The sequence below is a fragment of the Oculina patagonica genome, chromosome 1 (genome assembly GCF_052425735.1).
Source record: "Oculina patagonica isolate OP01 chromosome 1, crgOcupat, whole genome shotgun sequence".
In the NCBI taxonomy this organism is placed as follows: Eukaryota; Metazoa; Cnidaria; class Anthozoa; order Scleractinia; family Oculinidae; genus Oculina; species Oculina patagonica.
In genome coordinates this window covers 4,849,909-4,877,172 of record NC_135758.1, presented here as the reverse complement: position 1 = coordinate 4,877,172, position 27,264 = coordinate 4,849,909, and the positions used below count along the sequence as shown (strand labels likewise).

The following is a 27,264-nucleotide window of genomic DNA, read 5'->3' as shown; positions in this document are numbered from 1 at the left end:
CTAACTAGCTGGCCAACGTTGTGTTATACATAAACAAACACGTATTATACAGTTATAGAAGTGTAGAAAGAATTGGAAAGATGTTTCTCTGTACAACACACACACGCATGGTGTCTTTTTGTATGTATTTCTTAAAATAACGCAAAGCATTTTTTAGACTAAAAGAGCTTTCAGCCTTTTGGGGGCAAAAATGAGCATTGCTAGAAGCATAAAATGCCAGTTTTACTAGCATAATCGGAAAATATCCCGCCGTTTAAAATTTCTTGCATCCCTCGTCGCGCCTCGACTATTATGTCATCCCGCATCCAGCCAAGTTTGTCTGCGACACTCCAGAAACTTCGTAAGACTCATTGCATGCATGACTTAATATGATAATAGTGGTACTTTCTTAGAACGCCGAGCACCCCTGCGAGTGTTTCGTAGTTTCACTTTGCAAAGCGAACTTCGCCGCGGTAAGTACAACTATGGTCTTTGTTTTAGCCAGTTTCGAATATATAGGACAATTTTGATAGTTCATAAAACGTTTGATATTTGATATCATACAAAGTTTGATATTTATAAAACGGCATGTACTAAAACCCGAAAAGGCGAAACGACGAAACCACCGAAACGAAACGAAACCTAACCAACAAATAAAAGCCAACCACAAGCAAGCCAGAGTGAAAGCTAATAGCAAGCAAACCGGAGTAGAACAAACAGCAAGCAAACCGGAGTGAACGTTAACCGTTTCGTTTCGTTTCGGGTTTTAGTATATGCCGCATAAAACAAAGCGATGAACAGTCGCAAACTTTAGATTGTTACTGGGCCTTGATTGATTGAAAAAGCGCAAACTCCGGGTAATCGATCAAATCGTGCATTTTGAACTGTGAAACTTCGCAGGCTTTCGTGATTTGAAATAAGAATGAAGAATTACAACAGACTGAGCAAAATCGTTTCTGCTCTCGCTGCCTTATTTGTCCTCAGATCAAGTAGCGTGGATCTTTCTATGACAGGAAGCTGAGGAAGCTGAGATGCAAATTCAATTAATAAGTCGACGAAAAAATGTAAACAACATCCAAGTTTGAATGTATTGGAGTGACCGGTTTGTATATAAATAACAAAGAATGGGCTTAAACAGCATATTAAACATTTTAGTAAAAAAGTTAAGGTATTTCTTTGGTTTCATGCAACTGGTTGTTACTGGTACAGAATAATTTCAATTTCAATTTGTATTTGTTTTTGTCTGTCGCTTGTCTTGCAGGAAAAGTCCCTCAGTGTTATTTCAGTTTATCACTTTTGGTTTCACTTTTATCGGAAGATAAGGAAACGGAACACGGTAAGTTTATATCTCACTTTAATCCGTAAGACGCTCGTGACTAATAGCTCTGCATGTATAGCCCACGTTAAATACTTATAATTTTCACAACAATAGATTTGCATAAGTCGCGTGACTGATTTTCGTTGTTGTTTGAACGGTAACCGTGAATCACGCGAGAAGGTCACGCGAATGAACGCTCACTAGAAGTAATTATATACTTTTGTCAGTTCCTCTTGCTGACGCTGAAACTTGGGTTTGATTCTGTTGATTTAACAACAGCGATGAGGACATAAGATTTGCAACTAAAAAATGGTCAAATACTGAATAAAAAATATCTCTGGAAATATTGAAGCAGTGTTCTTGAATCTTGGCACCACAAATGTGCATCACAACAGGAACAAAATGACACCCTTAGATTGTTGCCATAGCAACTCTTTCAAAAAGACAAATATCGCCATTTCTGACCTCTAAAGGGAGACAAAGGGGGCATGCTTAGAACAGACATAGTTCCCATATTGTCTTAATTCCCATCATCGGATTGGCTGCGCTAGATGGTTCTTGGTTTAAGACAAAAACTGGGAATTTCAGTTTTTATTAAGACAGCACCAGCGGCAAAAACTGTTGTCATGGCAACAGCCCTAAGAGTGTCATTTTGTTTCTTTTGTGATGCACATTTGTGGTGCCAAGTTCCAGTAACACTGCTTAAATAGTTTAGAGATAATGTTTATTCAGTATTTTACCAATTTTTGAGTCTAATGCTTGCGTGCGCTTTGCGCATGCGCATTAGACTCTTTGTTATATGAAAAAAGCTGTTAGCAATCCCAAGGGAATGGTTCGGGATCGATAATCGTTCGCTGTAATGTAGAAAACAATGATCAGCTGCAAGAACGGACTCCGTACGGACACGCACGATTAGTTTCAATTAAAAACAGCCAATCAGCGACACGTGTTCCCACGCATAATTAAAAGTTCTTTCTCAAGTCACGATTATTCAACACTTGAACAGGACGAAATAATTTTCCAGTTAAGACATTTGTAAGCTTTTTGTGAAAATAAATCTTCGTTTTCAGTTCAGTTAAGCACTTGTGTTTTCGTCTTGCTTAAAAAGCAAGACGTCTTTGAGAAAAAATATTTCGACGGCGACTCGCGTTTATTTACACAATGCGACCAAATATTTATTTTGTTTTAAAAAATAGAAAACTTTACCTCGGTTTTTGTATTTAAGTCATTCGAATTTTGACCAATTTTTTCTTTACAGTGCAAACAAAAACCTTCAAAAATAAAAGATGTACATGGATAAATGTAAATCAAGTTACGCAACTAAATCAAAATGCGTTTGTTTGGCCGCTTTGCAGTATTACACTGTCCCGGCCTTTGCCATACACTGAAATCGAATTTCATGCTTTTACGACTCTCAGAGATCTTAAGTTCTTCTTACAGCTAGAAAAATCATAAAATGGTTACATTGATATGGAAGTGATGATTCGCGAAATTTGTACATCATGATAAACAGTCTTCGCTCCTGTGTATGGTAGCTCGATAATAATTGCCTAGTTTCCAGCGTTCAAAAGGTCATCATTATATTGACGTGAGCATTTACACCCGTTTTTAGGAAAATCTGTCACTAAGTGCTTACAGTACAATGGAGTAACAGTCACTATTTCAAGTGCTTTTATTGCAAAATCTGTTTCAAGAGTCATCATCAAAATGGTGAAAAATCTGAAAGAAAACGATGTGAAGTTCTTCAACCCTTGTTGTAATGAACATGCTTTTTGTAAATCGTCACGCAATCTTGTCCAAATGTTTAATCGTTTCTGCTTTTACGGACAATACGGAAGAAGTAACATCAACTCCTGTTCATACTTTAAATTTTGTGAAGCATATAACATTTATGACTGTTTCGTTTTCATCCATAATCATCCACGATGCCCCTAGCTTGCTATAAGCATTTTAAATTAAACTCCCGAACACAAACCTCTAACCAATTTTAACCGGCTTACGAAAACCGCGCAATCTGTATCACTATGCCATATGGTGACCTATTTTTTTAGTTGCAAACCTCATGACGTCATCACTGATCTAATTTGCATAATAGAAAAAATGTCAATATCTCTGAAACGAAAAAAGATATTTCAAAAAGAAAAACGCCATTCTACTGAATTTTGAAAGGCCTTTCAAATCAGCAGGACATATTTTTTCATGTCATATACACTTTCGTCGCGGTATACTTTCATTTCACACGCTATTGGAAAACAGACCAATAAATTAAACATAACTAACAATACAGCGCAGGGACCGCGCAGAGGGGCTGGCTAAACGAAATATTAATGAAAACGTTATGTTTGTGGGTGTTACTTAAAAAATTTGTTTCGTTTATGTTATATTTTATTTAGTTTGAAAGGACAAAAATAACTGCAATTATAAACGCGCCTTCAACTTACATACATAAAGTACAAGTAAATGTCACCACTTGTGTTAGTTTTCAATTAGAATGCAATAACGTATGAAATGGGCTTAGGCGATTTTCCAAAATTGTACGGTTCAGTGGTGCATGGTCAAGTTCAGCTGCTAAAGGTACGATTATCGTACAATGTATTTTAATTTTTGTTGCAATGAAAGTGATATATGCGAGACACCAACAGGACTAAAAACTGATAGAGTACGATTGCAACTGTGGACAGATTTTTCGCCGTCATTGGTGGTCATCACCTGCATTTTTATTCCCCCCACATGGCACTGTGGGGGGAATACCGAAATCAAATTAGTTCTTCCACAACCTCGAACTGATTATCTCAAGAAAAGTTTTTCGTACAGTGGAGCTCAGTTGTGGGACAACTTACCTGTAGACCTAAGACAAGCATCTTCACTGGCCGATTTCAAATCTAAATTAAGTCGGCACATTTTAAAGTAATATCTAAATTGTAAGTAAATTTTAGACACGGCCTCCATGAAAAGCAGACTTTTCTTTTGTTATTTTGAATTTGTTGTTATTAAATTTTTGTAGTTAGTTAGATAGGTAGATAGTCCAGTAACTTAATTGACTGATGGAAAAACCGATAACCAATAATCAATACACTGTATTAAGTTCCGTACTTTGAACTCACTTGTCCCCCAAATCACGCACTACAGGGGCGGATCCAGGATATTTCGTAGGAGGGAAACACCTCTAGGAATGGCATAACTGTCTGGTGACGTACACAAATTTTAAAAGAGAATACCAAGCCTCAGGTTATCTCAGGGAGGGGTGTGTACCCCCTGCACCCCCCCCCCCCTTGATCCGCCCCTGCACTGCCGGCCACGTCACGTGTTTCGGGGAATATGAAGTCAAAGTGTCACGGTTATGTTTCGCAAAGCGAAATCACTCAAACGTTGATGGCTACAACCATGTTAAAAGAAACCAAGAGAAACACAACTTATCGGATCTGAAAAGACTACTGGTTTAAAAATACGTCAAAGTAAAACTTAAAACAGCAAGGGACCACCAACGATAACGCTGCTAACGTAGGGGCTACCAGGTGATCTAAAATTCACAAATGACAAAACACAACAAACAATACTGCAAGGCTAAAGTTTTGTGCTGAAAATTTTGCTCTTTACTGTAAACACTAGCTAACAATGATACACTTGTTAGACATTTAAGTTTATTTTTTGCATGCTTCTTCTTTAAACAAAAAGTTTGCAGGGTTAATCCCTATCCTTCTGCTTGGCTGCAGCAAAAACAGTGAAACCTGCACGCACAGGGTCCATTTAAAGGAAAATGGCAATTTTTTTATTCACGTCAATGAAAAAGTAATACAAAGAAAGTTACCTAAATTTCGGCTTCCAAAGATTGAGTCGTTCTAGTTTTACTAATAAATCCTTAAAAATATATTTATTTTTTTATGCCTCGCTGTATTAACTCCTTTCAGTCTTGATTTTAAAACAAATTATAAGCGGCTTTTATTTGGAATATACTAATTTTTCAGAATGAAAAAGCACAACTTTTTTCAAATACTAATTATTATTTTATGTTTTTTTCCAAGGCTTGTAGGGCGTCATGAATGACATTATTCGACTTATTCAAGCCTTTCATATCTGCATAGCTGTTGCTCTTTTTCTTGTTAACACTGGTCGTGCTCTCAAAGCAATCGAGATATGCAAAGAATGTTTGATTATCCTACGTACTAAAGCAATAGGGAAAGGAAATCAATTTGGAAAAATGGTTTACTGCGCGTTCTACAATATAATGTTCAGGGCATGTCTTGTCATCTCCGATAACAAAAATGCAGTAAAATATGGCATAAAACTTCTTGTTATTTATCGCGAGTGTGGTGAAACAGCGTTAGAAGGGAATGTTACCATTGAACTAGCCAGCTTATATAAACGGCGGTGTGAATATGCAGAGGCGAGAGAACTTTATGAGAGAGCAATCAAAATGATGATAGAATCTGGCGACAGAAGAGGAGAAGCAACATCCTATGGGAAATTAGGAACTGTGTTTTATGCGCTTGGTGACTATCACAAAGCAAAAGAATATCTTGAGAAAGCGCTTTCGATCAGCATTGAGATTGGCGACAGACAAGGAGAAGCAGCAGATTACGGGAACTTAGGAGCTGTGTTTCAATCTCTTGGTGAATATGACAAAGCTAAAGAATATTACGAGAAAGCACTTGCAATGACAATTGAAATTGGCCACAGAGCAGGAGAAGCAACATCCTACGGAAACCTTGGAACAGTGTTTCATTCTCTTGGTGGATATTTCAAAGCTAAAGAATATCTTGAAAAATCACTCGCAATCAAAATTGAAATTGGTGATAGAAAAGGAGAAGCAACAGATTACGCAAATTTAGGAGCTGTGTTTCGATCTCTTGGTGAATATGACAAAGCTAAGAAATATCACGAAGATGCACTAGCGATGACAATTGAAATTGGTGACAGAGCAGGAGAAGCAACAAATTACGCATACTTGGGAACTGTATTTCAATCTCTTGGTGAATACGACAAAGCTAAAGAATATCACGAGAAAGCACTTGCGATCAGGAGTGAAATTGGCAACAGGGCAGGGGAAGCGGAAAATTACGGAAACTTAGGAACTGTGTATAAATCTCTTGGTGAATACGACAAAGCTAAAGAATATTACGAGAAAGCACTTGCGATCAGAATTAAAAGTGGCGTCAGACTAGGAGAAGCATCTTGCTACGCAAACCTAGGAACTTTATTTCGAACTTTTGGTGAATATGATAAAGCTAAAAAGTATCTCGAGAAAGCACTTGCGATCACTATTGAAATTGGCGTCAGAAAAGAAGAAGCAATATCCTACGAAAACTTAGGAACTTTATTTCGAACTCTTGGTGAATATAACAAAGCCAAAGGATTTTATGAGAAAGCACTTGCAATCAGAATTGAAATTGGTGACAGAGAAGGAGAAGCATCATGCTACACTAACTTAGGAACTGTGTTTTATTCTCTTGGCGAGAATTACAAAGCTAAAGAATATCTTGAGAATTCTCTTGTGATCACAACTGAAATTGTTGATAGAGCAGGAGAAGCATCATGTTACACAATCTTAGGAGCTGTGTTTAGATCTCTTGGTAAATATGACAAAGCTAAAGAATATCTTGAGAAAGCACTAGCGATCAAAACTGAATTTGCCGGTGACAGAGAAGAAGTAGCAGGATGTTACCGAGAATTAGGAATATTGTTTTTCTTTCTTGGTGAATATGTTCTCGCTGAAGGTTATCTTAGCAGGGCACTTTTAATTAGTCAGGATATTGGATCCGCTTACGAAGAGTTTGCATGTTATTGCAATCTCACATTGGTGAAGTTATCCCAAGAACTAATCCAGGAAGCGTTTCACTATCTGCTTCAGAGTATTAACAAAAGTGAAGAGTTGCGTAGTTTTCTGAAAGATAACGATCAATTTAAAATATCATTTTTAGAGGTGCATGATTTTCCCTACAAGTATCTTAGCGCAATTTTTTGTCTTTCTGGGAACCCCAACAAAGCTCTTTATGTTCTAGAGTTGGCACGGGCTAGATCCCTAGCAGACTTGATGGCGACTCAGTACTGTGTTGAAAGGCAAATTTCAGCTAATCCACAATCGTGGATTGGTATTGAAAATATTATGAAGAATGAAAGCAATTGTGTTTGTTTGTACATTTCTTATTTTGATCAAGATGTATTTTTGTGGATCCTCAAGACCAGCGGAGTCATTTACTTTCGAAAAATAAAAGTAAATGAAGACATTGTTGGCTTCGGATTAGTTGGCAGGTTGACTGATTTTTTTGCTAGAAGCTTCCGCAGCTTTAGTGTTTTACCCAAGGAGAATTGTGAAGACCGATCTTTTAATGTCATTGAGCCAACATTGAAATCATACCAAGAGGAGAGCCTCGCAGCCTTACGACTTGTAGAGGACGATGATGAAGAAATTCAAAATTCCGAATCGAGCGTTTCTTTATGTTATAGAATGCTCATCGCTCCTGTGGCTGACTTACTTGATGAGCCTGAAATCATCATTGTTCCTGATCGTTCCTTGAACCAAGTTCCATTTGCAGCTTTAAGGAATAAAGAGGGGAACTATTTTTCCGAGACTTTCAGGATCCGCATCGTTCCTTCATTGTCGACCCTTAAGCTCATTCAGGACAGTCAAGCAGACTATCACAGTCAGACTGGTGCGCTGATAATTGGTGATCCTGTGGTTGGCCGCGTGCGTTACATGGGACGTGTTGAGAACTTAAAACCACTGCCTTGTGCACGAAATGAAGCTGAGATGATTGGACGACTGCTGGACGTCAAGCCTTTGTTAGGAGAGCACGCAACCAAGCAGACTGTTCTTCAAGCAATGCATTCAGTGAGCCTGATACATTTTGCTGCTCATGGAAATGCTGAAAGAGGAGAAATTGCTCTCTCGCCCTTATGCAGCGTTACTGGAATTCCAAATGAAGAAGACTACCTGTTGACAATGTCTGATATTTCACAAGTTGGACTGCGAGCTAAGCTGGTGGTACTTAGCTGTTGTCACAGTGGGTGTGGTCAGATTAGAGCCGAGGGAGTCGTTGGAATCGCTAGAGCGTTCTTAGGGTCCGGTGCACGTTCAGTACTGGTGGCACTATGGGCCATAGAAGACAGAGCGACAGAGCAGCTGATGCGTTGCTTCTATGAGCACCTTGTTCGTGGGGAAAGTGCCAGTGAATCTCTTCACGAGGCCATGAAGTGGATGAGAGGTAACGGCTTTACCAAGGTTTCCAAGTGGGCACCGTTCTTGCTGATTGGAGATAACGTGACATTTGAGTTTGGAAAATAAAAGTAAGTAGTAAAATAACATTTTAGGTTGTAACGATGGAGTTAATGATGTGTAACTCCGAGAAAAGACTTATTTTAACGTTTTAATGGTTTACATGTCGAGGTATGTTATCCAGAGGCGTTTTCCGCGCATCAGGGCGTTGGGGCCTGGCTCCGCGCCTGGATTCCCGCGCACTTATTTAGCAACAGATTTAGGCGCGTGCAGAAGCAATCAAACTCAAGAACCTTGTCATAGATACAATTACAGACCTCGTAGTAATTGCACCTTTAACATAACGTATCCTTTTGTAGGGCTTGTTTTGTATCTGACGTTGTATCTGACGTTGTTAAAGAATGCTCAGAGCGACTGCACCACAGGCTTGGGTTTCGTATTGTTGTCTTTAGAGAGTTTTAACCAAAGCGTTTCACTCACAGTATTCCGTCCAAATAGAAACCCAAAGATTTTTGAAACACAAATTTCCATCCGAAAATTAAATAGCGTATTTACTCAAATAAGCGCCGCGGCGTTTATTACATTTTTCGCGCCTCAAGTGGCGTGCTTATTCGAGTGCGGCACCTAAATGAGGGCGGTGTTTATTTAAAATTTGGACGCCACAAAGAATCCCGGGGGGGGGGGGGGAGGGGGTACTCCAATATGTGGCCTATATAGGTATGTGCCGCCCGATAGGGTATGGTTTTTGAGGTTCTCGGTCCTTAAATAGGGTATCATTTTTGCTCCTTTTGGCAATGTGTTCCCGGTGCGATCCTTAGATAGGGTACCTAAATTCTATTAGCTAAAATAAACGCCCAGCTAAACGAAAAAAGGTATCTTAAAACTGAATTTTCTGTTCAGGTATTAGTAAAGCGATTTTGTAAAGAAGTGTGTCTTGCCGTGCCCGGTTAGCCGTTATTTGGGTCGCCACGAAACGCTTTTCCTCCCCTTGAATAGGGTGTCATTTTTCGGTTTTGGGCCTTAAAAAGGGTATCAATTTTCGCTTTCTTTATCCTTAAATAGGGTCAGGGTTTAAGAACCTTGGCGGCACACCCCTATCCGAAATTTATGGGAGTACCCCCCCCCCCCGGGCAAAGAATCTTTTATTTTACAGTAATTGAAAATAGCGTCTTTTGATTGTCAGTATTCGTCTCTTGCTGAAGAGAGAAGTCAGTAATGCTAGCTGTACATGGCCTGGAAAAGTTCGCGGTCTTCAAAACATTAACTGAACTAAGTATTGTAAGAATGTCGGACAGGAAATCACTTTGAACTGCGAAACATCGCTTTTCATGGAAAGAAATTTGTTTTAGAGTTGCTTTGTAGTGCTGTTTTTAGTTAAACGGAATTTCTCGAATAAGCGCCGCATCGAGACTGCGGCACACGCATGCAGTCATTGATATTTAAATATTTCAGAGAAAAACTAAACTTTGGGTGACGTCTTTCTTAGCAATGACTTGATTGACACAGACTTTCACCGTTTCCCGGCACTGCTTTGTCGTCAAAGAAAAGTGCCTGGCTTTATGCATTATTAATGAATCAATTAGGTCTCGGCTTGTAACTCTGACTAAGGGCCTGTTTATATGGAAGAGAGTTGGCCCTGGTAGAAGGGTTACCCTCCTTACTGAGCCACCCCGGGCGAGAGAGCTTTTCATACGTTTCTTTATAAATAGCTGCGAACTGTTTTTATGAGAAATTTCAAAGTTGGCTTGGGGGGCAGGGTGACCCTGGGTGGAGGGTCACTCGCTTTGAAGGTAGGGTGACCCTGGGGAGTGAGCCAACTTTTTTCCATATAAACAGTTTGGTTATTTTTGCCTCGCCTACCAGGGACAAGCTGACACATACAGAGCATGCACAAACGCTACAGTCGACCAAAACAAAATTGCAGATACATTGAAATCGAAGTCGGCGGTAAATTTGTCCAAAAGATGGTCGTGGTCGATGTTTCAGCGTTCCTTATTAAAAAAAAGGCAGAAATAATAGGTGTTTCAAAACAACTCTCGCCAGTCTTTTGAACCGAGAGGGCCAAGTTTTGGCTCGGTCAACAGGCACAACTTTCTCATATAAACGCTCGGTAAGAGATAGCTCGGGGGAGAGGGTTACCCTCCTACAAGGGACAACACTCCTCCATATAAACATGCCCTTAAGAGAAAGAGCAAATTTCGCCGCCCGGACCGGCCTATAAGATATAACACCTCATTTCGGAAGCGGGATTTTTTCTCCATTATCGAAGTGAGAAAAGGCAGAATCTAGAGTACTTTACTTTTCACATAGAACAAGATTATTCAACTGCGTGAATTTAACTGAATATTGCTGCTATGAAAATACAAACTTAAAATAAAAAAATACAAACCTAGACCTACGACCTACATAGATATTGCAATACGCTTCAGAAATACAAACTGAAAATCTGACGTATTGCGCTCAAAGACCTCAAATAATGATTATAAGTTTCACCCACAAATCTTCTTAACTTAAGCCAGAATTGAGGAGAAGTTATTATCCACTGAAACCTGTTGTGTTAGCTTAAGTTTCTTTCCGGTTCTGTAAGAGCACTAACAGCGACATTTCCGAACAAACTGACTAGTTGAAAAAAATCGCTAAAGGACGTAATTAGATATAACCGGCTTAGTGGGAAAACGCCTCAGAAAGCCTTAGTTACAAATTAAAAAGTACAAATATTCCAAAGCGTTTTTGGTTTAAGTTTAAATTAAATATATATGTAAAAAACGACAAGTTCGCAACGCAATAAACAAAGAAATTATTTACGGAACTTTCCTCAAAATCCCTTCGATGTCAACGTTAACATTGATGGTCTTTGCCTGTGGAAGAAACAATTTCTGTAATTTTCTCCGCTTGGATCTTGCTTTCAAAATGAGACCTACATAGATATTGCAATACGCTCAGCGCAGTTGATTTATTTAAAGAAATAATTTTGCGTCAGTTTTGCCTGCAAACAAACTGCAAGTAAAAAGATAGAAATTCGAGGGAATGAGAATTCTTTTCGACGCAAATTCAGTAGGTTTCCACCGACGTGTGTATGTGCGTACGGATGTGAATTCAACTGGCTTTTTATACGTAAACGAAATAGTTAAAAGACAGAAAAATGTATTCACTACTCAGGCGCTTGTAGACAACAAAGAAATCCGCTCGTAGTCCAAGAAGAAATAGAGGTCGTAAAGTAGTTTTATATTGAAACATTCTTCCCCCCTCAAAGTTCGATTCGGCAATGATGTAATATAAACACCGTATAAACAAACCGCAATATATCAACACACAATTTCTTTTATTCATAAGAGCTCTATACTTCAGTCGGAAAATTATTTCCTTTTCTTATAAATCCTATTATAGGTTTCCGCGAAACTAGCCGGCTTTTCACCTATTGATCGCAATGGCATACAGATCCGACATTAGAATTGGCCGCAAATGTCATCTGTACGCCTGTATGCGCCGTCTTAATTCAATTATTTTATGTAAATTGTACCTGGCTAAAACGAAGAGAGCAGGAATTCTGCAGAGGAAACTTGATGCATCTTCATTGAAGTTAGTGAAACAGCTCGTTATATCGGTATCATTACTTATAACCTTTTTTGTATTCATTTTCTACAGAACTGTTCACAAGTCCTACGGTTTTCACTGCATCATGGGATTTTCAGGTCTTCTCCGCCGGAACAGCAGCCGCAGACGAAGTTTCAAGCGCATTGAACCACGTGACCGCGCATCCCAATCAACCAACGCCGGCGCTCAGCACAGGTCAGCGGATGCTGACGCAGCCAACAGAGAAAAGCGCACATCCAGGGAGATTGGTACCATGTTGAGGAAGATTGGGGACGAGCTAAACAACAGCAGATTGAGTTTGAATTCGCTTATCTAAAGATGGCGCATATTTTGCGGCTTGAATTGCCAAAACACCGTACGAGGCGTTTTGGTTAGAAGCAAGAAGCCTGTTGACTGAATAAAACATTTCAATTGTGCGAGGCTTTCCCGACCTGTGGTTGCCGAGGACTTGGAACAACCACTGAAATAAACCGTTACGTTGAGTTGTTGCGTTTGCGAAAAGTGGAGGTGGCATTGAGAAATCCTGCTCAATCGTTTCTGTGAACTTTATACATGAAATGGTGTAAATAGTGTTCCGTTAAAAATTTGATATTCAAGATGATTATTTTATTATTTCGTTCTCCTTTGCTAAATTTCAGAATCTACGTGTAAATTCAAAATCAAACTTGAACTATCTTGCACCGTTCACCGTCGCCGCCAGTTAATTGATTCTCATTTCCATTGTAACATATCAGTGAATCACTATTGTACTAAGGCTGAGAAAAGTTTAGAAATGATTATATTAGGGTGGGCCAACTTGTAAATACTTCTGGCAAATAAAAATTCTGAACTACCGAAGAGTAACATATGTTTTAAGAGTAAACATTCGGGAGGGTCTTCCTAAAAATTGAAAGGGAATCTTCCCTAGCTATGTGGTTTTAACACATGCGCCACTGCCTCTCTCTACTCCGCAGTCCAGTCCCTGAACTCTCTCTTCCACGCGCCCTTTATAGGGGTTAAACCCAGGTTCGCGAAGAGAGTCCAGGATAACTTGCATGCGCATGCTCAGAACGAACCAATCAGAAGCGAGGATTGTGGCGTCACTTGCTTGGGACGCGCGCGCTTGCATGCGCATGGTTAAAACCGGCTCGCTCAAATAACGAATTCAACTACGCGACCGTGCGCGCGAATAAATGCAAGAAAAAAACTGTGCTCAATTGCATCCAAAACCAATTCAATAAACCGTTACAAAATACTAGGAATGGTTGACGGATAGCGATTTTTGTTTTGGCCGTTAGCTTTTAACAGTACACGGACGCGTAGTTGAACTCGTCATCTGTGCGCGCGCGTTTTCAAAATGGCTGCCAAATATGGTGTTCCCCCCAATTTATGGGGAAAAACTGGCGCTTGCGCCAAGTTATCCTGGACTCTCTCTTCGCGCGCCTGGGTTCAGCCCCTATAAAAGGCACGCGGAAGAGAGAGTTCAGGGACTGGACTAATTTTTTTACTGCGGGAAAATGGGGAGAGGTGAAAGTAAGCGCGCGGAGCCTGGAAAGAATGGCAACGAAAGCGCGCAGCTAGGGGACACCCCCCCCCCCCCCGCGGTCTCCCTATTTTTTATTTTTCGTGTTTTCCGATTTCCTCAGTGTATTTTTGTCCCATATCCCGCCGTTTAAAATTTCTTGTATCCCGCGTCGCGCCCTCGACTTTTATGTCATCCCGCATCCCGCCAAGTTTGCGTGCGACACTCCAGAAACTTCGTAAAACTTCCATGTAGCAGCGACAAAATCGTGTGTTGTTCACACTAAAGGGACATGAAGCAGGGGGGTGTAGCGGGGAAAATTAGCAGGGGCAAATTCACAATATGTACACACGCAATATGTACAAATGCGAAGTATTGAGAATAATGCATAAGCAGGACAAAAGTACACATTCTTATTACCTGTCAAATACAGAATTAAGATTTGTCGACTCATATTAAGATCTAAGGATCTAGGTATTAACACGTCGAGGGATTTATCTTGGTCGAATCTCGTGGACGTAATTGTGAACAAAGCTAACAAAGTGCTTGGCTTATTAAAGCGTACAGTTGGAAATAAGAACAAAGAAATTTTGTCCATGCTTTACAAGTCATTAGTGAGACCGATCCTAGAATACGCATGCCCTGTATGGTCACCGCATCTAGTTAAAGATATACTAGCTATTGATAAAGTACAACGAAGAGCATCAAGAATCGCCCTTGGGCAAAAACCCCGTGAGATGCATGCCATACGAAAACGATGCAAACTACTAAACTGGAACTCACTTCAGCATAGACGAGAGTACCTGTCCTTAGTAAAATGTTATAAAACAGTGTTCGGATTAAATGGTCTAGACTTTAACAATTATTTCGAGTGTTGTAGAAGCAAAAACACAAGAGCTAACCATCCATTTAAGATCCAAACGAAATCAGCAAGAATTTGTTAGATTATTAAGGAATGGAACAATTCGCCAAACCATTTGTTCGGACAGGACATTAAAGCTGATTTCCAGTCCGTACTGCGCAGACTCGGGGTTTGTTTACGTTTTTGTTTTGAATTCGTTGAAACGTTACACTTCGGTGACAGCATACATGAAGTTTTTTAGTCCGCCATTACAGTTCGCTTCGTTCAAGAACTTCCGATGAGCTGAAACGTCGGTTTGAAATAGCGTCAAGGTTCTTCTACTTGTTATTATTTGTTCTGCAAGGATATCTGGCGTTAATAATGAAGAAACAGATAAGTTTGTCACGTAATTTTTAGTTTTGCTTTGTTTGTGAGGCTCACATAAACATTGCAGCCGAGATTGCGCAGTACGGACTGTAATTCATCTTTAATGTAAACATTTTTAAATCAAACCTCAAAAAGTGGATGAAGATTCATTAATTATATGCCACAGTACCAGATATTATAGATATTTTAAATTTTTAAATTTTAAATTGCTACTTATTTACGAAAAAGTTTTTTTAATTTTTTTAATTTTTTAGATTGTTAATTATTTACTTTATAGATATTTTAAATTTTTAAATTTTAAATTGCTAATTATTCACGCAATAGAAATGTTTAAACTCTAGATTGTAATTTTAGTTAGGGGACCTAAATAGGGATAACCTTATGGTCCTCCTTTCAGATACAATTTTTGTGTGTTTGAATAAAGTATTACTAGTTGTACCTATCGGTAAATGCCATGAAACGAGCGAAATACTCATGTTTGTTCATAAGAACAGATATTGAATGGTTTTTGATAGAACTATATTTGAATTGACCAAAATATGGTAAATTTTATTTTAGGTAATATGCGAAAAAAGTGCTATTTCTCTGGTGTTAATAAATGACACAGGCTTGATAGCCTGCGTAGCAGGCACCGTAGTTTCCAGCGCGCGTATTTTCGCGATCGCGCACTCTTTTAAACACAACAGTCAACAGTCTGCTTTTGATTTTCATGTCCGGCTCTATTCGATCGCAAATCAAAGGACTCCAAAGTCGAAAGCTTATTTCATCGCTTTGAAGACCTTGATGTTCATTTTTTCGGCGTTCGAATATAAGGTGTATTTATCGGTAAAGAGATGAATGACCACATTGATAATTTTAAAAGCAAGCCGCGTGGACGCCATTTTGGTCATTTGCTCTCTAGCAAGGAGTGAGAGACTGGGAACCAGTTGGGAAGAACAATACAACCCAAATATGGGGTTTACTTACACCCAAATATGGTAAAAAAAGTTCCTTTCGCAGAACTAAAGATTTTCTCTGCCTATACACTCATACGCACACGGCTCTATGATTCTGCCGCCTCGACAGCCTCGCCTCTTGGCTCGGCTGTCTCGTTGGCAATTATTATTATTATTATTATTATTATTATTATTATTATTATTATTATTATTATTATTATTATTATTATTATTATTACACGTCCCTGCTTCATGTACCCGCAGTGAGAACAACACATGATTTTGTCGCTGCCACGTGTCGCTGCGACTTGCCCCCACGTGTGCAAAGACCTTAATATTATAATAATCTGAATTTTATTTTCTCAGAACGCCGAGAATCCCTGAGTGTTTTTGAAGTTTTACTTTCCAAAGCGAATTTCACCGCGGGTAAGTAAAACCAACTATGGCCTTTGTTTTAATTTACCATTTTAAAATATATATAGGACGATCATTAGTTTCAATGTTCATATTTACTAAAACCCGAAACGACGAAACACCGAAACGAAACCCAACCGACAAATAAAAGCTAACCGCAAGCAATTCGTATCGAAGTTAAGGCTAGCTACGCGCAAGCGAACTGGAGTAGAACAAACCGCAAGCAAACCGGAGTAAAAGCTAACTGTTTCGTTTCGTTTCGCGTTTCATTATATGCTTCGTCAACTGAACAAAGCGATGATCAGTCGTAAACCGAACCTTAGATTGCTACTAATGAGTGATTGAAAAGCGGAAAATGCAATCGATAAAATCGTGAATATTGAACTGAGAAACTCCACAGGCTTCGTAATTTGAAATATAGAATGAAGAATTACAAAAGACCGAGCAAAAAAGCTGCCTTATTCGTCTTCAGATCAAGTCGCGCCCATCTTTCTATGACAGCAAGCCTGAGATGCAAATTCGATCAATAAATCGACAATAACTTTGGATGCATTGGTCTGACCTGTTAGTATTTAAGGTGGCCCGCAGGTATTTATGAGGCTGACAGTTCCCTTTTTAAGGGGCGTTTTTAAAACGGGAAAACGTGAAGCGATTGCTTAGATTTTTAAGAATCTAAAAGAATAATGCTTAAATTATATAAAATAATCAATTTTATGGCGATCAAATGCGATTTGTTTAAGTTATGAGTGATTTTCGGAAGCCTTCTTTTTTAATAAAATGCGATTATTATTGAAATGCCACGGTGAATTTTTCTGTAATTACCCCAAAACGCTGCCAAACAGTTGAAGTTTACTCACAACAACTTGCAGGAAAATCCACTCCGTAGATTTCCTGAACGAGCGACATCTTTATTTTGCCTTTAAAAACTGTTGTGTTATGCGTCTGTCTTGACCGTCGCATAATTTTGATACTTATAATAACACAGTACCAGCCAGTTTTGAGGCTGATCTCACCTTAATTTTGTGTGTAAAAGTTAAAAAGATCGTTTATATACATAAAATGTTAGCAGTAAAAAAAGACGGATGGTTTTCAGCCGAATTTTTAAAAATATCTAACAAAGTGACGTTATTTCAAATTGCGAAACATTTGTCGATTTGTTTTGCATTTTTTAATTAAAGCTTCAGCTAGAACAGGATATTGCAAAGGTTTGTGCCGAGTTTCAGCGTATCTCGTTCATACGGTTTGAAGAATTTCGGTCACAAAGTCAGGTACATTTGCTTTCCAAGTTCTAATCGCTTTGTAAACCTTTGCATAAATCGCGTGACTGATTTTCGTTGTTGTTTGAACGCTAAGTGAGTTACGCGAGAAGAACACGCGAATGAGGTAAGGAAGTCGTTCCTGTTGTTGACGCGTATTGATTTTGATTTAATTCTGTTGATCAAACAACAGTGGTGTTCATGAGGCTGAGATAATCGCGATTATTTTCATTTCATACACTGCTGAAGAACAGAGCACGAAATAACAGTCACACTTCAGACACACGTTTGAATAAATTAGTAATGGGCTTTGGCTAAGGGTGGGGCTGCCCTCTCACTCGTACCTCGTGCGGGCTGTGGCGGGTTCTCCCTCAACTTTGATGGGGCAATACTTTGTATGCTTTTGTTATGTAATCTTTCAATGATTGTTATGAAATAAAACGGCCACACCTGTGCCCAAAAGACCCCAATTCGGAAATATCTTTTTTTGTCCCAGCAAAATAGAGATTAGAAAAAGAAGAAATAACACTTATGTTATGTTAAGAAGTGAAATACTATATATAAAGCTCAGTAATTTTAGCTCATGATTAATTATTCGTAATTTTGTAGATTGTTACTAACAACAAAAAGCATGACTCATAAAGGTTCTGACACTGAACTGGTATATAAAAATAATTGAAGATAGCTGCATGTCTGAGTTGTCTTAACAAAATGACAATTGAGTGGACATAAAATGAAGCAATTGGAAAATTATAAAGTCAGTAAGTACTTCCAAAATATTTCAGCAATCACCATGAAACTTATAGGATGTATAGTACGTCTGAAACTCTTTCTTTTGGTTTACGTCACGTGAGATGGTGACGTCACATCACGAATATATCTATTAGCCAAATTTCTTGTTGGAGTGCTATCTTGTAAAGCTTTAATTCATTACATTTTGAACATCGATTCCTTTAAAGTTTCATAAGGATACTCAGGGATGATGGAATTACAGCATGATTGTCCTTTTACTGAGAGATGACCGTTGTCTGTGATGTTACAAGCCCTTAAAAGTTTAACGTAAGATAATGCGATTTTGTGTCCAAGTTTTCAGCTAGCACAATTCACCAAATTAAATGATTATATAGCCTAGTGATAAATCGAAACTTCTTTGGTTCTCCCCGCTAGAACGAAATTTTCGATTTCAAAAACTGCTGCAAGTTAATGGCTTCTAAGAGAGTAAAAATGTGAAATCTAAACTTTAAAACATGCTATCTTCAGTTTGAGAAGGAAATTTAAAAATTCGCTCTAGCAAGAGCACATGCAATAGAGTACCATATAGACTCTTGGTTTTAGGCCATCTTAACTTGATTAAAAATATAACACAAACAGCGGTGATAAACATTATGAAAAATCGCATTTTTATAAACTTGACGTTTCGTATGCTAAGCTACATACATTTTCAAAAGTATGACCGTTAAAATTGTTGGGATCATTTTGAAATCCTTGCGTCAGGCAAAACTGACCTCCACTGCAAGATTAAAGAGACCTTATACATTCATGAACTACAACCTTCTTTAAATGCCAATGTCGGCAGTGAGAGGTTGTTACTTTATTAACCAAAATATAAATATTAAGTTACTGCCGTAGATCAATTGTCTCAGTCTCGGTTCCAGACCCCTTTCATACAATATATAAATAGTAAATAATAAAGATGGTAAATTTTAAGCTCGGTAATAAATAATAAAGATAAGATGTTCTACATGACACGAGCATGGGACAAAGAAAAATTCTGAGTCCCCGACGGGAATCGAACCCATGGCCTCCCAGATACCGGTTGGGCGCTCTAACCAACTGAGCTACGAGAGACTCGTTGTGAGCTGGGCCATTTTACTAGGTTGATATGTGACACGCGTCCTGCATACTGCTAGGATCAGCAATGTCGAATTCATCAAGTTTTGTAGTAAATAATAAAGATGGTAAATTTTAAGCTCGGTAATAAATAATAAAGATAAGATGTTCTACATGACACAAGCATGGGACAAAGAAAAATTCTGAGTCCCCGACGGGAATCGAACCCATGGCCTCCCAGATACCGGTTGGGCGCTCTAACCAACTGAGCTACGAGAGACTCGTTGTGAGCTGGGCCATTTTACTAGGTTGATATGTGACACATGCTCGTGTCATGTAGAACATCTTATCTTTATTATTTATTACCGAGCTTAAAATTTACCATCTTTATTATTTACTACAAAACTTGATGAATTCGACATTGCTGATCCTAGCAGTATGCAGGACGCGTGTCACATATCAACCTAGTAAAATGGCCCAGCTCACAACGAGTCTCTCGTAGCTCAGTTGGTTAGAGCGCCCAACCAGTATCTGGGAGGCCATGGGTTCGATTCCCGTCGGGGACTCAGAATTTTTTTCTTTGTCCCATGCTCGTGTCATGTAGAACATCTTATCTTTATTAATATATAAATAGTTGCCAAAAAATTTAACGGTCATACTTTTGAAAATGTATGTAGCTTAGCATACGAAACGTCAAGTTTATAAAAATGCGCCGATTTTTCATAATGTTTATCACCGCTGTTTGTGTTATATTTTTAAACAATAGAGTACACCAAGTTTATGTTCCTCGCTAATCAACTCTTGAAATTCTATATAGGCGGAGAAAACTTGGACACAAAATTGCAGGATTTTCCGCTTCCGAAGACCTTCCGAGTCAATGTTTACAACGTGGGATATATTCAAAGCTGTGAATCTAATTAGGATAATTCCCTATGTTCCAGCGCACGTGCACAAAGCTGAGAACAATTACTATACTAGTAATTACTTGTACAAAAGAAATTAAAAACAAACATTCTCATAAATATTTTGTTTGTTGTCGGCTTCAGTCGTCCAGCAGTTCGTGCATACTCTTTAAATAAATACATACTAATGATTGCAAGGGTCCTGCGCGACCTTAAACCCGTAAAAATGTAAAAATAATACCATTTAAGTTGATTTTTAGTAACAGAAACACGCAAAATTACAAATTTGGAAAAACATGCCTGCCAAAATGCCGTTGCCATGGTGATGTCAAGTTCCTGCACATCATCCAACCCTACCAAATTGTTGCCAGATAAATTTTAGGAAAACTCAGAAAGTTTAGCAGCGGTTGATTAAATCTTAAAAAAGTTATAAAAGTTCAAAGTCAGCGCGGGCCTTACAAGCCCCCCCCCCCTCCGGTCTGAATACGGTTAACAGAGGTATCTGCTTAACAATACGGTTATTGGCTTACAGATAATATGGAGTTAAAGATTGGGACTTACTCTAAGGCTAAATACAGGGTGTCCACTTAAAAAAGCGCAGAACTCAGGAGTATTTATTTTTTCTTTATAATTTTTGTGCTACAGTATTGTCTCAGTCTTCGTTGTTTGACTAATAAATTCTTCATTCTTGCATTGATTCCTTTTAATCTAAATACTGATACAAACATAAAACGTACATGTATTTGGAATACTAATTTTCGGTAAATAAAACAAAAGTGCAACGTTATTTTAATTAACTATAAAACTTAATTTTTATTCTATTTTCACAACCTTTTAGAAGACGACATCATGAATGACACAGAAGACGTTACACAAATCATCTGTATTGGCTTAGCTGTTGCTACTTTCCTTCTCAACACTGGTCGTGCTCTAAAAGCCATCGAGATATGCAAAGAATGTTTGATTTTCCTCAATTATAAATTACTGAAAAAAGAAGAAAATTTTGTCAATTTAGTTAGAATTGGTATATATGTTTGCATGTTCAGCGCGTACTACCTTATCTCTGATTACACAAATGCAATAAAATACGGCAGAGAACTTCTTGTCATTTGCCGCAAGTGTGGTAAAACAGCCAAAGAAGGGAATATTACCATGAAACTAGCCGACTTATATAAACGGCGGTATGAATATGCAGAAGCGAGAGAACTCGATCAATATCATGAAAGAAACTGGCGACAGAAAAAGACAGGCAGACGCTTATGGACAATGCGGAACTATGTCTTATCGTCTTAGTGAATATGTGAAAGCTAAAATATATCTTAGAAAAGCGATTGAGATAAGAATTGAAATTGGCGACAGAGAAGGAGAAGCATCATGCTACGGACACTTAGGAACTATGTTGAGATCTCTTGGTGAATATGGCAAAGCTAAAGAATATCACGAGAAAGCACTTGCGATCACAATTGAAATTGGTGACAGACAAGGAGAAGCAACACATTACGGAAACTTAGGAATTGTGTTTAAATCCCTTGGTGAATATGGCACAGCTATAGAATATCTTGAGAGAGCACTTGCGATCACAATTGAAATTGGTGACAGACATTTAGAAGCAACATCCTACGTAAACTTAGGAACTGTGTTTCAAACTGTTTGTGAATATGACAAAGCTGAGGAATATCACAAGAAAGCACTTGCGATCAAAATTGAAATTGGCGACAGAGGAGGAGAAGCAACAATTTACGACAACTTAGGAATGTTTTTTAAATCTCTTGGTGAATTTGACAAAGCTAAAGAGTATCATGAGAAAGCACTTGCGATCAGAATTGAAATAGGTGCCAGACAAGGAGAAGCAATATCATACGTTAACTTAGGAGTCGTATTTAGTTTGATTGGTGAAAATGGCAAAGCTAAAGAATATTACGAGAAAGGACTTGCAATCACAATTGAAATTGGCGACAGACAAGGAGAAGCAGCATCCTACGAAAACTTAGGAGTTTTATTTCGATCCCTTGGTGAATATGAAAAAGCTAGAGAATATCTCGAGAAAGGACTTGCGACCAGTATTGAAATTGGCGACAGAGAACGAGGAGCATCATGCTACGGAAACTTAGGAGAATTGTTTCGTTTCCTTGGTAAACATGTCATGGCTGAAGATTATCTTAATAAGGCGCTTTTAATTAGTCAAGATATTGGACTGCTTGACCTAGAGTTTATATGTCTTTTTACCCTAGGAATTGTGAAGTTATCCCAAGGAAAGGACGGCGAAGCGTTTAACCATCTGCTGTTGAGTGTTAACAAAAGTGAGAATATTCGTGCTTTTCTGAAAGACAACGATCAGTTTAAAATATCATTTTTACACACCCAACATTTTCCCTACCAGAAACTTAGCGCACTTTTTTGTTTTTCTGGGAACCCCAACGAAGCTCTTTATGTTCTAGAGCTGGCACGAGCTAGAGCCCTAGCAGACTTAATGGCGACTCAGTACTCTGTTGAAATGCAAATCTCAGCTAATCCCCAATCGTGGATTGGTATTGAGAACATTATGAAGATTTTTGTGGATACTCAAGACAGGCGGAGTCATTCATGTTCGAGAAATTACAGTGAATGAAATGACTGTCGGTGCCGGATTAGTCTGCAGTTTGGATGAGTTTTTTGAAAAGAGATTTCGCAGCTTTGGTATTTTACCCGAGGAGGATTGCGAAGATCGATCTTTAAATGTCATTGAGCCAATCCTGAAATCCTTCTTAGAAGAGAGCCTCGCAGTTTTGCGACTTGTAGAGGATGACAATGAAGACGGCCAAACTCCCGAATCGAGCCTTTCTTTGTGTTACAGAATTCTCATCGCTCCTGTGGCTGACTTACTTGATGAGCCCGAAATCATCATTGTTCCTGATCGGTCCTTGAACAAAGTTCCATTTGCAGCGTTAACAGATGAAGGCGGGAAGTTTTTATCAGAGACTTTTAGGATCCGCATCGTTCCTTCATTGTCAACTCTCAAGCTCATTCAGGACAGTCAGGCAGACTATCACAGTCAGACTGGTGCACTGATAGTGGGTGATCCTGTGGTTGGCCGGGTGCGTTACATGGGACGTGTCGAGAACTTTAAACCATTGCCTTGTGCAAGAAAGGAAGCAGAGATGATTGGAGAACTGTTGGGCGTACAGCCTTTGTTAGGACAGTGCGCAACCAAGCAGGCGGTACTTGAAAGGTTACATTCAGTGAGTCTGATACATTTTGCTGCACACGGAAATGCTGAAAGAGGAGAAATTGCTCTCTCGCCCTTATGCACTTCTAATGGAATTCCAAGTGAAGAAGACTACTTATTGACGATGTCTGACATTTCGCAAGTTAGACTGCGAGCTAAGCTAGTGGTACTTAGCTGTTGTCACAGTGGACGTGGACAGATCCGAGCTGAGGGAGTGGTTGGAATCGCTCGAGCATTCTTAGGATCAGGTGCACGTTCAGTACTGGTGGCACTGTGGGCCATAGAAGACAGAGCAACAGAGCAGCTGATGCGTCGCTTCTATGAGCACCTTGTTCGTGGAGAAAGTGCCAGTGAGTCTTTTCACGAGGCCATGAAATGGATGAGAGGTAACGGCTTTTCAAATGTTTCCGAGTGGGCACCGTTTATGCTGATTGGAGATAACGTGACATTTGACTTCGGGAAATAAAAGCACGTTTTATTAAATAACTAAATATTTCACATTTCGAGCTTATGACGTGAGATCCGAGAAAAGACTGATTAACGTTTTAATGGTTTTACATTATGGGTAATTATGGATCCTATTTAGGGACGTTGTCTCCGCCTCATGGCTTTGGCGCCTGGCTTTTTATGTGTACAAAATACGTGAACAAAAAGAATAAAGTTTGATTAGGGAGGCCGGCAAAATATAAATAATTAACACTCTTTATAATCCATCAAATATTTTTCGCGTGCGTGATTGGTCTAAAAACGTAACACGATCCATTCAAAGCTGAGCAATATCAGGTGATATTGCCCTGTTTTCCAACTTTACGTTTAAAGTTTGCACTTTAAGTTTTCATCCCGAGCCGATGAAAATTGTTGAATTGGATAGAACCGAACATTTTATACCAGCTAACGATATTTTGAACGCCAAGAAAATTACTTTCGGCGTTTAAAAACCTTTGAAAAAGACTGATTTACCAAAATTATCGGCTTTGTGTGAAAAAGTGTCCTTGGACATCATCTGTTCCTCGAAGATCACAGTTTTTTTCGAGCTTCGTCTCGGAAATTAAAGCTGTTCGCTTATCGGAACAGATAATGTTCGAGGACAAATGTCAGGGCATATTTCTACGCCAATGGAAGCTATATTTCACGTTCTATACACTAAAGTGTCTTTTTATTACGTTTAATTTTTATGATAAAGCAGTTAGAATGCTCGCTTTCGGCTTTTAACGTTTTTGATTGTTGACTTAACTATATAATCAACAGAAACCGCTTGCTGATATATGTGTAGAAATAAAGTGAAGTGTAAAGCTTATTGCTCGTTACTAACAATCTACGATATCGTCTTATTATCTCAGATCAGAATTTGTGTAACTTGTATCTGCTCATTCAAGTCATGGAGGAGAACAAATCTTCCCTGCGTCTTGATCAAGCGCGTTTGTTTTTTCAGAGCTATACTAATCCAGATAAGCGTGAATTTTGATTAAATTTTTTTGACTTTTAATGACAAACACTAGAAGTGAAAAACCTTGATACCTCTCAAGGCCAACCAAGCTCTTCTTGACTTGAAATCTATGACAACTCAGTGACAAGTGTTTGTTCTTAATTATAGTCCTAAGTTCATCTCCTTCAGCGCGGTTGTAAATTGAGTGCAAAACAGTCGTCTCTTTTCTCTTAAATAGTCTCTCGGAAGATGCAAAGCACGGAAAGCTTGAATAGTCGCGCAATGTGGGGTGTTAGGTGTATGCGACTCTCCCCAGTCTCACTCTTCGTCTTAATGCTCGCGCCAGATCTTTCGTTTTAAGATCGCGCGCGATCGCAAAATTTACGAGCGTTTTGCAGTCTTAACTTGCTTGTCTTGCAAGTAAAAAGTCAACTGGACACCCGCTGCTAGTTGAAGTTCTACAGTGTGACTTCTCTAACCAAGCCACTTAAAAGAAAGTTCACTAATCAAGATGCCAATTAATAACAAAGGATGGCGACTTTTTAAAACAATAAACCACTTACGTTTTAAAATAAAAACAATAGTTCAGCAACAAAATTTGAAAAACCCAACAAAGTGCTGAAGATGCAACCCTCTTGGGAAACTTTGTGACTTTTTTTGATTGGCTAATTTCGATCCTAAACGTGGAGCGTTTCCAAGCTGAAGTTTCAAGTAAAATGAAATAAATATGATTCTTTGCCACACCAATGATGGGAGCAGAGAGTATACAATATAACCGAGGAGAGAAGTAATTCATGAGAAACGCACTTTTTTGTCTTCACGTTACAAAAATTATTGTAGAGCTGTTGTCTAGATGCTTGAACGTCATTGGTCTATGAAGATTGCCATCCATTGTTCTCAATTAACGTTTTGATTTGTCAAGTTTCTTCCAAGGGGTCTGGTTCGAGTAGTCCTACTGTAAGTTTTAGAAAGAAGCTAAAACATGTTCTTACATCTTTTGCCACATACCAGTATAAGCTAGGATAAAGTTCGTTTTAGCATTTTATTTTGAGTCACCATCTGCGACATTTTAATGATTGTAATATAGTTACATTTTAGGTTGATATTTTGATGTATTTGGAAATTTAATTTTTAATCTTTAGCTCTTATCAGAAGCTTGGTGATTTGCTACTGCTCTTAATTGTCACGTCGGTTATTAATAATTTTTTTTGAAATTTTTAATTATAATCTAATTATAGGATAGCTACTTGTTTTTTAAAACTGATGTGTCAAACCTTAATAAAAACATTTTTCATGACTGTATATTTTATTGTATACATTGTCTCTTTTCTCGTTGGCGAAGGAAATTTCTGGCATGCATTTCACTAGCTAATCTTTTAAGTGATTGGAGCGCATTCATGCTGGGAATGCATGATTTTCAAGAGGTAATCGATGATCACTTATATTGTGCCTGGGCATATTGTAAACATAAACACAGTGGATTAAACAAACATATCGTATTTATTTGATTAAGCGCCCTGGGCGCTTATTTAATTTTTGGACCTTGAGAGCGGGCGCTTATTCGAGGTGGGCGCTTATTCGAGGCTGGGCGCTTATTTAATTTTCGCGATTTACAGCATTGAAAGTTTCTGAAAAATACTAAGACAACTCGGTCATGGGGGAAGTCTTCTTAGTAGTACTTAGTCAATTTCATAAATCAATACTCCTCTTGTGCACTTCAGTTTTTTTGTGGGGTGAGGGGTGGGCGCTAATTCGAGGCTGGGCGCTTATTAACTTTTCCTACCTTCAGGGTGGGCGCTTATTCGAGGCTGGGCGCTTATTAACTTTTCCTACCTTCAGGGTGGGCGCTTATTCGAGGTTGGGCGCTTATTAACTTTTCCTACCTTCAGGGTGGGCACTCATTCGAGGCTGGGCGCTTATAAACTTTTCCTACCTTCAGGGTGGGCGCTCATTCGAGGTTGGGCGCTTAATCGAATAAATACGGTATGTTGATTGTGTCCCGCACAACGGTGCTTTAGTTAGTAGGGACTGTTACTTTTTTTTTCTCTTAAATAGTCTTAGTAAGCACCGAGACTCTGGTTGTAACAAAAATACACTTTACACCATCATCCCGTGACGGTGTTCCCTCCCCAGCTAGAAACCAACAAAAAAAAGTTTAGTGTGTTTCAGATTAGAACCTCCCGCTTATTACACAGATTACATGTTCAGGGCCGTAACCAGACCTTTGCAATAGACGAGGCAAGATCTTGCTAGGGGGTTCTGTGGGCATGCCCTCCAGAAAATTTTGAAATCTAAAAGCTCTGAAACTCTTCAGTGACATTTTTTCGCGAGACATTTCTTGAGAAAAATCAAACTTCTTCGAGTGGAGATTATTTTTCCAACAAAACACGCTCGTGCCATGTTGAATAATTTCTTCACTGTTTATCACCGAGCTTGAAATTTATCATCTTTATTATTTACTAC

General features: G+C 38.8%; 2 protein-coding genes and 2 pseudogenes across 3 annotated transcripts in view; 3 read left to right on the top strand and 1 right to left on the bottom strand.

The window, feature by feature from the left end:
* LOC144648597 (uncharacterized) overlaps positions 1–27,264 on the bottom strand; it is a 701,885-nt gene that overhangs the window by 332,900 nt on the left and 341,721 nt on the right.
* LOC144649639 (uncharacterized) overlaps positions 1,240–27,264 on the top strand; it is a 187,879-nt gene continuing 161,854 nt past the window's right edge. Inside the window, exon 1 of the mRNA XM_078509223.1 lies at positions 1,240–1,315. The gene's annotated coding sequence lies outside the window, so the exon portion shown is untranslated. The remainder of the gene's footprint in view (positions 1,316–27,264) is intronic.
* On the top strand, positions 13,963–14,549 carry LOC144636281 (uncharacterized; annotated as a pseudogene).
* Positions 16,079–23,894, top strand: LOC144652127 (uncharacterized; annotated as a pseudogene). Its single transcript, XR_013570458.1, has 2 exons — positions 16,079–16,194; positions 21,009–23,894. The product of XR_013570458.1 is annotated as an uncharacterized LOC144652127 (transcript).